This window comes from Thunnus albacares, chromosome 11 (genome assembly GCF_914725855.1).
Source record: "Thunnus albacares chromosome 11, fThuAlb1.1, whole genome shotgun sequence".
Taxonomy (NCBI): Eukaryota; Metazoa; Chordata; class Actinopteri; order Scombriformes; family Scombridae; genus Thunnus; species Thunnus albacares.
The window spans coordinates 9,154,053-9,166,956 of NC_058116.1; the positions used below are offsets into that span (position 1 = coordinate 9,154,053).

A 12,904-nucleotide genomic window follows, 5' to 3' on the forward strand; every position below is an offset into this window, starting at 1 on the left:
GAGGTCCTTGAATCCAAAGTACGGATCCCGTGCTTGCCATTCAGTGACCAACCAACCATCAGACACCTGTCATGCATCCAACAATAAGGATGGATTGTATAAATAAGAGAAGCCTATGATTAGAAACTGTGACATGTTCACAGCGCCTTTGTAATCTTTTAAAGAATTTAATTAAGAGACTTTTATTTGACTTGACTAACTTGAAAGTTACTACATTGAATAACAATTGGTTTCGAATGTGGACAAGACCCATTGCGCCACTCACAATAACAAAATTAACAATACTTATTTCCATCCATCCATTTTTTACACCCAGTTTTTCTGCTCATGGTAAATTAAATTCTGTGATTCATTAAAATTGAAACAAATCATCCTCTCTGTGACTTAGAGAATTAGAGCTCCTTCAGACAGATTTTATGAAAGCGCCAGTGTTAAATACTCCCTGGTCAGCCTGGCAAATTGTGGCAATGTTGCGTCTCGTGCCATTCCTTGCACAATAGCAGGTAGCCATTCAAAGTGTCAGCATGGTCACAAGCAATAAGCCAATAGTGATTGGGCCTCCTCGGGTTGGATTTATTTTAATTCACTAATCCTGTAATGGTGGAGCCGTGTCTCCCTGGCTGTGGGGCTCCTTTCTCAGGAATTGACAGCGCCGAGCCACGTCTGTCTCCCTGCCTCACCAGAAAACTCACAGAGCCACTAAGCGGTATTTGACTCCTTAAGCTCCAAGAGTACTAAGGTTAGGGGCTGACAGGGGTGCAGGGATAGAGGAAGGATGCAGGGTTGTTGCTTGGTGTACTGTTGGTGGTGGTGGTGTTAAGGCTCGAGGAGGGAGGGAGTGGTGTGGTAGGGGACTAACAGACGAAACATTCACCCAAAAAGTGCATCGCCTGGACTAATGGGGAAATTATTTATGAACTATTTGCAGTGCACCTGAAAATACCTCCAGTGAAATTATGTTTGGCAACCTGAACTGCTTTGAAGTCAATGGAGTGGCAATAAAAATTAGGCCTTCATTAGAGAGCTGGGCCTTTCAAACTGAATTGGCCCAGTCTCGGCGGGTCAGGGGCATTTAGGCAGCGCTCCGCTTCCTTTAGCTCTGGCAGCCGCAGACACATGGAAGCAATTTGCCTGATTCTCTGCTGTTTTTATGATTTTCCCCTTTAATTTTTTTTCTCACCGCACTGCGCTCCTTTTATGTTGCATTTAGGAAATTAACACTAACCGACAAATTACTTTGTAAATACAAAAGGTAGAGTTTTAAAATGTTGAAACCAGGAGTAGCCCAAGGGCCAGTATTCTCCCAGCAACAAAGAAATCCTTGATAACTGTTTATATATGTCACCCCACAGCCTGGCTTTATTTTATCAAGTGTATATAATTTTTCAATTGAAATAAATGTAAGGCATTCATCTCCCTTGTGTGCAGTACTTGTGCTGCACGTCCACTCAGAAAATGGTAGACTTATGAAATAAAAAAAAATCACTTGAAGCATTTCGGGGTCATTTGCAAACATTATGCTTTGGTCAAGCACAAATCTCATTCACAAAAAAATGAAGGCAAGCAACTGAAGTGAAACTGTGTAATCTTCAGAAAACCAGATGCACCAAAGTCCAGGGGATTGTAATCTTCAGAGATGTAAGCTAATTACTTAATCACTTACATTTGTAAATCTTATTATTGTAAAAGAAATTGCTGTAGTGATTAAATTACTGATATTTATCTTCTAATAGCGCTGATTAGGAGGTGATGCTAATCTGTCATTCTGAAAGGCTGATATTAACGGCATCAATCTAACCAAACAATAAACACTTAATATGAAAGAGATGTTTTGTGCAGTCGGGGACCAGATGGCCTGCTTTAGTCTGGAATGTGCAATATTCCGGCCTGCTTGGCTACGCTGCTAATGATGGGAACCAAAAACTGTTGACTTATTTAATTGAGTTGTTTTGCCCCATTAACCTGTTGTCTGACACTGCAGACACGTGAGTTGGGAATGAGAATGTTTTTACTTTATACTAAAATGGAAACAGTCCTAGATTTGTTGTCTTCTATTCAGTCATACTGTAGTTGTAATGCAGTCAAAGGTCTGGTTATTTGTGGCATATTAACATTAAAACTGTAGAGAAATCATACAAAAAAGAAAACTTTGTGGTTTATCATATTTCATGTGCAGTAAATCTCAATTTAAGTTGTGTTGCAGTGTCCTGAGCAGTTGAACGGTATGAATAGCTTTTCTCAAACACACCAGATTTTTATTCTCACCCTGAGTTTGGCATATTTTGTGCACCTTTTCGAAACGCTTTGAAAAATCCCAAACAGTGGTTGTGTGTGAAGCTATTCTCCAGTGCTTGCTCTAATGCTACAGAAGTAGCAATAAATTATGCATCAGGAATATGTATATGTATTGACTTTAATAAGAGCTATTTCCTACATGCCAGCTTTTGTACCTGCTGAAGAATCACTGGGGTGCTTCCTAACACTAGACAAACACTCTTGTTCTCTCACTCACACACTCCTCTACTGACTTTCAGCTGGGGGAAATGAAACAAAAAGAGCATAATTAAAATAATAATAGAGTCTCCTCTTGTTTGGGGGTTCGGATATTTTTTCACAGTTGCATTTGGCAACGTTGGAGGAATTTGCAGGAACTGTCGAGGAGTGTTAGTGTAAATAAGTAAACTCTGTTTTGTTAGATTGTGATACCCAATCAAGTCAGCACTGACAGGAGTTCTCTCGCTGTCTTTCTCTCTGTTCTCTCCTCTTTTTTTTCTCTTACCTGTATCTCTGACGTGACATTCCATCGAGTGTTAGTGCTGAATACTTGATGACACAGAAAAAACAACAATGCCACTCATTTAACAGTGAAACAACAAACTCCTCGTCTGCAATGCACACTGAGATGTATTCACAAACAAATGTTACTTTGCTTTACTCCTTATTCCCCCGTCTTCCACTTGCTTGTCCCTCTGCCCTGACCCCGAATGAGGTTTACTGTGCTGTGCATGTCATTTTTCCACCTCTCCTTCCTGTTTTCAGCTAGTTGGCCTCTAGTGCTTTGTGTCTATGAATGCTAACATATCTTACTTTGCCGTGGGCGAGAAAGAAAGAGAGCATACCTGGTGTTTGGCCATTCTGCTTCCGTAGTCTCTCTGGAAACCTCAGACAATAACATTCGTAGAATCTCACAAACACAAACACACTCACACACACACACACTGACAGTCTGAGGTCTCGCTGGCACCGGTTGTCAAAACCGAATAACTGCTTGTCCTTTCCATGTGTACACTGGCCATGTGGTGCCCTTCTCAGTGAGAAGGAGGCTAAAATCGCTGTTGACACAAGAAGACAGCAAACTCACTGCTCTGACGTGGACTCTCAGTCCCTCATGCCATTATAACACAATATACTGCACAATCAACATTCCACATAGTAGTGCTAGTAGAAAGGAGGAGGGGGGGGGGGGGTCAATCAGTGGCCTGAACTGTGAAAACCACAAAGAAGATGTCATCAAACAAAAATGCTTAGGTACACACGCTGAAAGATGGATGCTAAACAGAGGGGGCAGGGCACTATTAAGATGACATCAGGGACAACCTCTCAACAGCTGCATGGGAGTGCCGTCTGTTATGGAGGACGGAAAATGGAGGGCAATACAAGGGAACACTGATAGACTAGCAACAACAAGGGGAGGGGAATCATCACCAATCTAAGCATGTGCTGATTGAGCCTGGCTCTTTTTAACCAGCAGGCCTTTGGAGACCTGGTAGTTGGCAGCGGGGTCACAAGAGTACCAGAAGAGACACGGCGCTTCAAAAAGCTCTCCGTACTTTATCGAGCAACTGCGTGTTAAGTGGAATGCGTCGCACAGAGACTCACTTAGTCGTGGTGGGACCTGTTCTGATTGAGGTAACAGCTGGGATATGACATCAGCCAGAGTGTTGGCCATGTTTTCACTCACTGGAGCAATTCTGCTCTTAAAAGGTTCCATCAGTACCACTCCGGCGAGTTGCAGAGAGTTGCTTTTCATCTGTGCAATCCGCCAGCTGGTCAGAGTGCCCCTTGGTAAAAAGGACAGAGACGCCAGAGTGCTGCACTCATAAGTGGCTCATTGTCCTTATATGCACACAAGAGCACAAGTGAGATGTGAGCATTGAATAACATAAAAGACACATAGATATTAATATAAGACAACTTTAACCATTAGGAGATAAATTTTTCCATTTATGTCTGCTCTTTAGACTGTAACTGAAACCAAATGGTACCTATCTCTCTTGTCTATGACAAAAATGGCTTTCATGTGTGGGAGATGTTTTGGCAACATTTCCCAAACTTTGGTTTGACCTCTGCATAGGTACTTGTGAATGAATTTTCATGAGTGGTGCTGAACTGCGCTGCGCTTTGGATTCAGCCTCCAGTCACAGTTTCCAACAGGGGCCTCTTAAAAATACTAAACTCAACCTCCTCAGAGTACACATTGTGATTTAGCGCTTGAATATTTCTAACATAAAAATCCCTTTTCGCCTGTCTTCTGTCCAAGTATCTTTCCACTGTGACACCAAGGGACCAATTGAGACAGAAATCTATTTGTACTGCTCTGTGGTGCGTATATATCTATGCTGAACAGAAAGCACATATCGCCTGGAGTGAGTAAATCACCAGGGTGGAAGAAAAGAATGGTGAAAAAAAAAATAACAGGCAAAAACGCAGCTACAAAGCAGCTTATCACATTTAGCATGTGCTTATTAGGCCTCGTGCCTCTGCGTTGGCTGCTGAGAGATTGAGTTGAGCTATTTGAACTGGTTCAGACTGATGGTGAGTCTTGGGTATTCTGATGAAATGTGGTGACATAGTCAAACTCACACAGAGGCTTGGTATTGCGGTTACTCTCTTGGTAAAAGGGAAAAAACTATAGCCTACACCTTAGATTAGAGAGATGCACATTTTGATACATATTTGTAGAAGCACATTGAGTATTTGACTATTACAAGCTTACAGGAGCTGTTTAGCAGACTGGATTAAGATTGTCTGTTTAATATCAGTTTTGCTGTGAAGCAGGAAAAGCACCCTGATTCTGCCCAGTTGAAAACAGGCAAAACATTGGAGCATGATATTATTGTTCTTACTTATCAATTTACTAAATGATATGTCTCTATTCTAGCATTTTTTAAAAAAAATTACTCTCATATTCACCTAAAAGTATTCTACAATCTTTTAAACGTGACCATGGAAAACACCAGCCGGAGTCACACATTGGTAATTCTCACATCTATAAAATGAGCATTGCATTTTGGAATTGTTAGCCGAAGGTAATGTACATGCCATGAACACTTATGTACTTTTTTCATTTCATTGTAGAATTTTTGAGGGCACTATATAGTGGATGAATTTACACACAAAAAATTCGGAGAAATTCAGAAATAAAATGGTGGAGGGTAAATATGGTGCACTATATAGTAAATAAGGAGTGATTTTGGACCAGGGTTGGGACTCGGGGTTCAGGGCAAAATGCCCCTAAAAAATGTAAAATTGCCCTTGGAATTGGGATGACGGGGCTTTTACATGCCCTCATAAAACAAACACCTAAACAAAGACTCGTACGTGACTAATATGTTTTGTGCATTCAGCTAGGCTTCCGTACCGGCATAATCCCCGCCCCCTTCTCCTGTTCAAGTGTTGCAAGGTTGTGAGGCAGCTGTAACAGCTACTAATAGTAAGGTTGCCAACATAGAGTGTTTTTTAATTTGCAGTCACAATCAGTTCGAAATGACAGATGATGCTCTGCCCTGTGTCTAAAAAAGCTACCAAAGCTGTCATAGCACATGTTATTTTAAACCATAGAGTGCCATACATAACATTCCACACAATCAGGCGAAATTGTTACCTAACGTTGTGTTTATTGTTTATACTTTTGAAAATAAAATATGCATTAACTAGGTAAAAATACTCACACAGTTATAATCTGTAACTGGGATTATAACTCAGTGTGAGTATTTTTAACAATTAAATGTTGCATTATAAATTCAGCTGCTCCCTTTGCTTTTTTTGCTTTGCTTTTTTAAATAGGAGTCATTTCCCATCATTTGAAAAAATTGCCCTGGAAATTATCCAAATTGCCCCAAACATATTGCAGGGCAAATAAAGTCCCTGTAAAAGAAAGTTAATTTCCTACCCTGTTTCAGACACAGCCATAGTTCTGTTCAGGAGTTTAACCACTGTTCTAAACAACATGAACTCACGGATGGCATATAAATAGCATGCCACTTTTAAGGACATTTTACGTATGATGTCTATGCATTTTAAGCTTTTCACATGTGATTTAATGCTGTTGGTTAGGTTAAGGCACAAAAACACCTGGTTAGGTTTGGGGTAGAATGATCATGGTTTGGGTTAAAATAATTAGTAAAATGCTGTAAAAATTAACAGTTTAACGGCAGTAAAAGGCCTGACGTGACGGTTAAAATGTTGGGTAAAAATATACCAATGTGACAGAAAAAATGTCCAATTTAACAGTATCCAATATCCCAATGTGACGGTAAAATTGTCCCAATGTGATGGTAAAAATGTCTGGTTCCCTTTCAGTCGATTCACTCAGTACAACACATATAGTATGGGATATCACTGCCCCTGCATGACCTGACTGAAGACACCTCTACTCATGCCTTTTAAGCAGATAATCTCTGGTGACGTACGTGAGGCCCCACCTGCAGATATATACATCCTTCACCACAGTCAACCCTCTGTTCTTATGCTGTTCACCTTACTAAGGACACCTCTGCTGAGTCAGGCTAGCTAGCTACAGCTAGTTAGCTCAGTTCTTTGGTAAGCTACTGCCAGCTGGAAGTTAGCTTAACAGCCCCTGTTGGTGATAGCCACTGGCTACCCACGAGGCGCTAATTTCATGTGCGTTTCATCCACGGGCTTTGTATCTCGGTATGAGCACCAACCCTAAACAGGTGAAGAAGAAGTTTTCAACAAACCACTGACTACCCACATCACAGTGCCTGGCTATGGACAGTATTTGGATTTGGATGAAGTCGAAAAGGCTGGTTTGGTCAATCCTGGAGCTATCCCTGTTAGTTTATCTGGCCCAATCCCACAACCATTGCGTGGGTGGCACTACAGCTCTCCCATCCAAGCACTGCAGGTTCTTCACATCTTAGCTGGAGAAGATATACTGGGCACAGGCAGGCATCGCCCATGCTCTGAGCTCCATCACCATGCTTCAGACATATCAAGCCATGTGTCTGGTGGAGCTTGGGAAACCGATGCCCCCTGACAGTCCACTGGCACCACTTCTCAATGAGGTCAGAGTTGCCACGGATTACATTCTCCACGTGACAGTGGTGGTGCAGAGACACCTGTGGCTGACTCTCTCTGATGTTCCGGATAGGGACAGGGCTGTTTATTTGAACGAGCCATTGTGTGCTGAGGGTTTATTTGGGCAGTCAGTCGACACTATTTAGGTGAAGTTTGAGCTGAGGAAGAAGCAGACAGAGGCTCTGTGCAGCACAATCGCCATACATGATGTGAAACCCAAGCAGCAACCCGGTCAAACTCTGCACTCCTCAGCTTGAAGCAAGGCTCCGCCACCAGGCTTCCAGAGGGGATCAGCTCCTAGGAGGAGAAACCACACTCCTCCTAGCTCTGGGACTGAGCGGAGAGGGACTCCAGCAGCAGGGAGACACTGCTGCCCCTCATCTGTTGCCACCCAAGAGGCCACCTACATGTTCACTTCCACTTCTGTTCAGGGGTCCAGTCCCAAAAGGTATTGCACTCCCCTAACACAGTCTCTCAAGCACAAACCTCCCCCATAAACACAAATGCACTTTTGTTGCCTCAGGTTGTAGCCCAGGTGCGTTAAATGTTTCTCAGGTGACCACAGCAAGTGTTCCCAATGTTTGTCACTTTCTCAGTGCCCCAATAAAGTTCTTTCAGTTCATTGTATGAATATCATGAATGTTCAACTGTTGAATCCAGTAAAAGGTGCATTTTGTACTCAAAACACTGCAAATCAAATAAATCGGGGCAGACTGGTGATGTCATTTCCCACACCAGAGGGTGACAGCCCCTCCCATACAGTGCTGCAGGTCAGTCGGCTAACAGTTCACCTCCCTCAATGGCGTGCATGCGCAACCTCTCAGTGGGTAGACAGAACCGTTGCCATGGGTTACCAGTTACAGTTCCGGGTCAGACTGCCCCATTTCCTCTCTGTAATAAATACAGTTGTAGGAGAAGAGGCAGCAGCGGTAATGAGGGAGGAAATAAACACTCTGTTGAACAGAACGCAATAAGCATGGTTTCCGCTTCGGGGATGAACAAAGGTTGGTACAGCTGTTACTTTGTTGTTCCGAAGAAAGGGGGAGGGCTTTGTCCTATTCTAGACCTGCGAGTGTTAAGCAAATACCTACAAACTTACAGGTTCAAAATGCTAACAGCCACTGAACGCTATGAGCCCGGGGGATTGGTTTGCGACAATCAATCACACAGATGCTTAGGTTTGCATTTTACATATTCATAACATTTTGTTAGAGGTCTTGAACAGTGCTCTCCTGTGGCTTTTGCAACTTTTTTCTAACTACCTTATAAAAGAAAACAAAGACACATTATATTGACGTCAACTGAAATGCATCACTTCCCGTCACTCAAACGTAAGTATAGGTCATTTTTGGCGACTGAATTTACGACCTAAATGGGGTGAAATGATACATGAAAAGCAAAAAATGGATAGTCATAATACGCAAAATGACTTAAGAAATTGTTATTCATACACTATTTCCTGACAGCAGGTTGTTCTAAATTCGCAGCTAATTTGTGTGGTGCAGCCCGTTTTAATTTGTGACGCGTAAATCTACACTTCGTAAACACTTGCATCTAACTTACAAGTCTAAACCTACAAACAGCTGATGCAACCAACTCCAGGGCCCCGACATGGGTTCACTCTCAAGATTCTTTGTATGAAAAGAATTTTTTTATCTATAATTTTAAAATTTGATTCAGTTATTTGTAAATGCTTGAGAATAGATGTATTAAAAGGGAAAGTGGGCTCACTGAGACTGGATATCTGAGACTGTCCTTCCAAGAAAAATAACAGGATCGGTTGTTTATGCAAGTGTCCCAGAACAACATGTGTTTATGTACTAGTAGTAATTATGACTGGAGCAAAGGAGGAAATCAGATGATGTTATTTAGAGCGACAAAGTCCATGTGGTGAATGGATGGGTCAACAAAACATTGGACTTCATCATGGGAGGTCACTGTTTCCAACCGCAAGACAATATTGTCTTTTTAAAATCATGACAACGATTGTATCCTTACCTACCCACATGGTTGTTATTGTAACCATGATGACGAAGATCCCCTGACCTTAAAGAAGTACTAATTTTAACCCAAACCACAATCCTTAACAAAGTACTTATTTTAACTCAAACCATGATCTTTCCCCAAACCTAACCAAGTTGTTTTGTGTCTAAGCCTAATTAAACCTTTACCATTGCATTATCATCATCATAAAGGGCATGGACAATTTATGTTGTCCCGATAACTGCAGACAGTGGCTTCAGATCATAAAATGCTTACATGTTTATGGACCAACAAAACTGCTGCAATGTTTTAACTTACAGTACCTACTGTACATGTGGGTTGATGCTGTAGGTACTGTACAGTAGTTCAGCTCCATCAGCTTTAAAAAGCTGTGGCAGGTTCTCACAACACGCTACCCGTCCTCTAAGCCTAAAGGGAATCAACAGCATTGTGACTGTCTAGGCATACTTAAGCTTCCCTTTGTTTCTTTGCCAAAACAGGGCTCATAGAGTAGTCGCATGTTACCCCAGCCCATTCTCACATCATTGCCCTGTCATACAGAGTAAAAGGCTTCAGTCAGAGCCGCAGTGTTTAAGGACTAATTAAGGTATGAGAAAGAGTATGAGAGTGACGTAGAGAGCTCACCTGACATGGAGTACTTTAAGTCATATAGTAATTTGACCATGAAAAGAGAAAGGGAAATTATTGCTGTTTTGTCTCTGATGAAAGTCACTTACTGCTGGAGAATCAACGTTTAAGTCAATTTTAGCTGGAGGTCAGACATCAGTGGCTGTTCCTTAGTAAAGAGAAACTGATTTATGTTAATCAGACCAATGGTCAGATTACAGTCATAAGTAATGATCTCATTTTTGATTGCAATTTACAGAAAAGGGATTTAATCTTACCCCTACACACACACAAACACAGATGCACACACTCCTTTCCTTCGTGCTTTTTCAAATCTTGAAGCTACATCTCAGACAGACCTAATCTGGGGCTGAAAAATTCCTAGAATGCCCTGCTTCCTCACCACTTTGATCTGGGGAAAGTTTTGCAAATTCTGTGTGTTGAGAGCAGCCCCCTCCTCCCACCCTGCCACCCTCACACCAACAGCCTCCATCAGCCCCCTGGTTCATTAGCCGACCTTTAGCCACTGAACAACAATTAGGCCTGTCGTTCGCTCGCTAGCTTGACTCTGCCAGGCTGACTGTGCAGCGAGGAATAGTCCCTGACTAATGATTGGCTAAAGAGACCTGACAGCATGTTACAGCCACAGTTGTAATTGAATACAAGCTCTAACAAGCCTTTGAACAGGAGGAAGAAATATTTCATAAGCTTGATGCAATTTGGTGGGTACGTGTAATGAAAATAATGAATGTGATTCCCTCACATTTTTAACTTATAATTGATGGGGGGGTTTTTGTTTTTTGAAATAATAAAACAGATCGAGGCAGACACAGCGAGTGAATAATTTGAGTATTTTGATCCCTCCTCTCCTTCGATGTGGCAAAAATATTTCCTTGGCATTTTTCAGATGTTTACATACCAATTTGTTCTGTTTTCAGTTTTTATAACAAGACTCATGTTTATGGAAGCAAATAAGGGTCATTAATATTTTGAGCTTGTGAAATGATAATTTCACAGCCTGCAGTTGTACCTTTTGTGTGCATGTGAAAAAAAATTGCATGCACGTATCTGAATGTGTGAACTTGTATATTTATATATTTGTAAATGTGTAAGAAAGTTTTGCCGCTGTAGAAATAGTTTGTGCATGTGTGAAAAAGTTTTGTGCACACATATAATTTGCACGTGTAAAAAGTTTTTGAAGCTGTAGAAATATTTTGTGTATGTGTAATTAAAATTTGTGTATAAATAGTTTCAACAGTGAGGTTTCACAAAGTCTGAGAAGCGGGCACACAAATTTCCTACCTGTATATGCAACACTGAAATTACAACTACAAAGTGCAAGTTACAAGCATGAATTTTGACTCTGATTTTACAGCTGAATCTGACTGGTCAAACATAGAGTCAATCTGTCCAATCAGAGGGCACATGGTTCTGTTGCGTTCATCCCCCCTGCAGGTCCTGGAAGATCTAGTCGATTTTTTAAGATGGACGACAGTGTGGGTCTCCTGCAACCCAGGTAGATTAAATTTTACTTGAGGATGCTATAGATAATAATGGTAAACATTTAATATGTTGTGTATTTAGCTTGCTATGTTAGTTTGCTGTTATTGTAAGGCAACTCAACTGTCCAAATGTATATTTACATATTCAGGAAGGCAGCTTTATGTATCCAGAATAGAACAGTAATGTAGCTTTAGGATGTTAGCAAATGTCTGCTAGCATTACCAAAGTAGCAGCATCAACACTGACAAGAAACTTTTCAAGCTGAAGGCAAACCAATTGCTCGGCCATATTACATACTGTTGCTCTGCTTTGTCATGTTTGACTTAATAATGTACACACTACTAGGCTAACCATTAAATGTACTGCACTGTCATTGATGATGTTGAAGCTTTATTTCTAAGATCTGTCTAAGAACGGTAATATCCAGTCTTCCCTTGTGCCAATAAGCAAATATTTCACTTTGTGTGTAGTTGCTAGATACATCTGTGAGAAACAGCACTGTATTTGCTAGTAGACATGAGTTGTCATTCTCCTATTTCAGATACTGAAGGAGGCCAAAGACTACAGCTCCATCCCAAAAGTTCAGAGGGCCATGGTACTGTAATGAAATGAGTGTTATCAGGGTCTAGGATGCCACAACTTTGATCCAGAAGGCCAGGTGAGCCATTCCATCCATTCAGGAGCCATTGTAGACACACAGATCAGCAGGAGGCATGGCATTGCATGAAAATGTATCAGTGACTCCACTGCTGTGCAAGAGGTAGTTGTTACATCATACATACAAAATATGAATATTGTTCATCCAGTTAATCTATTTGGCATGAGAGTCATTTCTGGTCAAACTGTCAGTGCTGCTTTCTGAAAACAGAAAAGTAACAAAGTATTTCAAAACAATACAGGCTGCATCTGTTTGTTATTAATGTTTCCAAACAGCATCTTTTCTTTTTTTTTTCTTGGCATTTAAGGATTCTTTGAGATTTTTAATTGTATTTTTTCCAGAGGCCACAGAGACAAAGGCTTGCCCCTGCACCAGATGAAGACCACCTGTGAAGTATCGAGTCACCCAACCACATCAAACTACATATTTGCCGTATTAAATTGCCCTCTGTATAGCTGTTCATTTATATTTGTGATTTGTAATCCAATGTTCTATATATAGTTATTCTTGAGACAAATAAATTCTTACAACTCAAAAAAGTCATAATTCATTTTGTATAGCTTCTTAAAGACTGCATGTCATGATTAACTATTTATTGATTTGTCCATGCTATTACTCAAAATTAAGGTGAGGGTCTAGTAAAAATAGTAGGGCTGTAGTCTGCTCTCGTCCGAAATAATATATAATATTATCCGAAATAATATTTGAACTCGATAGCGTTTGGGAGTCTCTGGGCAGCACTGTTCCGGTACGGGAGTCAACCTCTGTCGTTGCCTGGGAAACTATTGGAAGCGTGGCTCCGTTAAGGAGTAT

General features: G+C 41.1%; 1 long non-coding RNA gene across 2 annotated transcripts; it reads left to right on the forward strand.

Annotated features, from left to right (window-relative positions):
- The first annotated feature begins 6,505 nt into the window (after positions 1 to 6,505).
- LOC122992322 lies at positions 6,506 to 12,616 on the forward strand. Of its 2 annotated transcripts, XR_006406018.1 has the most exons (4): positions 6,506 to 8,324; positions 11,306 to 11,446; positions 11,975 to 12,091; positions 12,433 to 12,616. It is a non-coding gene; the product is annotated as an uncharacterized LOC122992322 (long non-coding RNA). The 2 variants fall into 2 exon arrangements; XR_006406017.1 differs by lacking the exon at positions 6,506 to 8,324 and having other exon boundaries at positions 8,337 to 11,446.
- Positions 12,617 to 12,904: the final 288 nt, after the last annotated feature.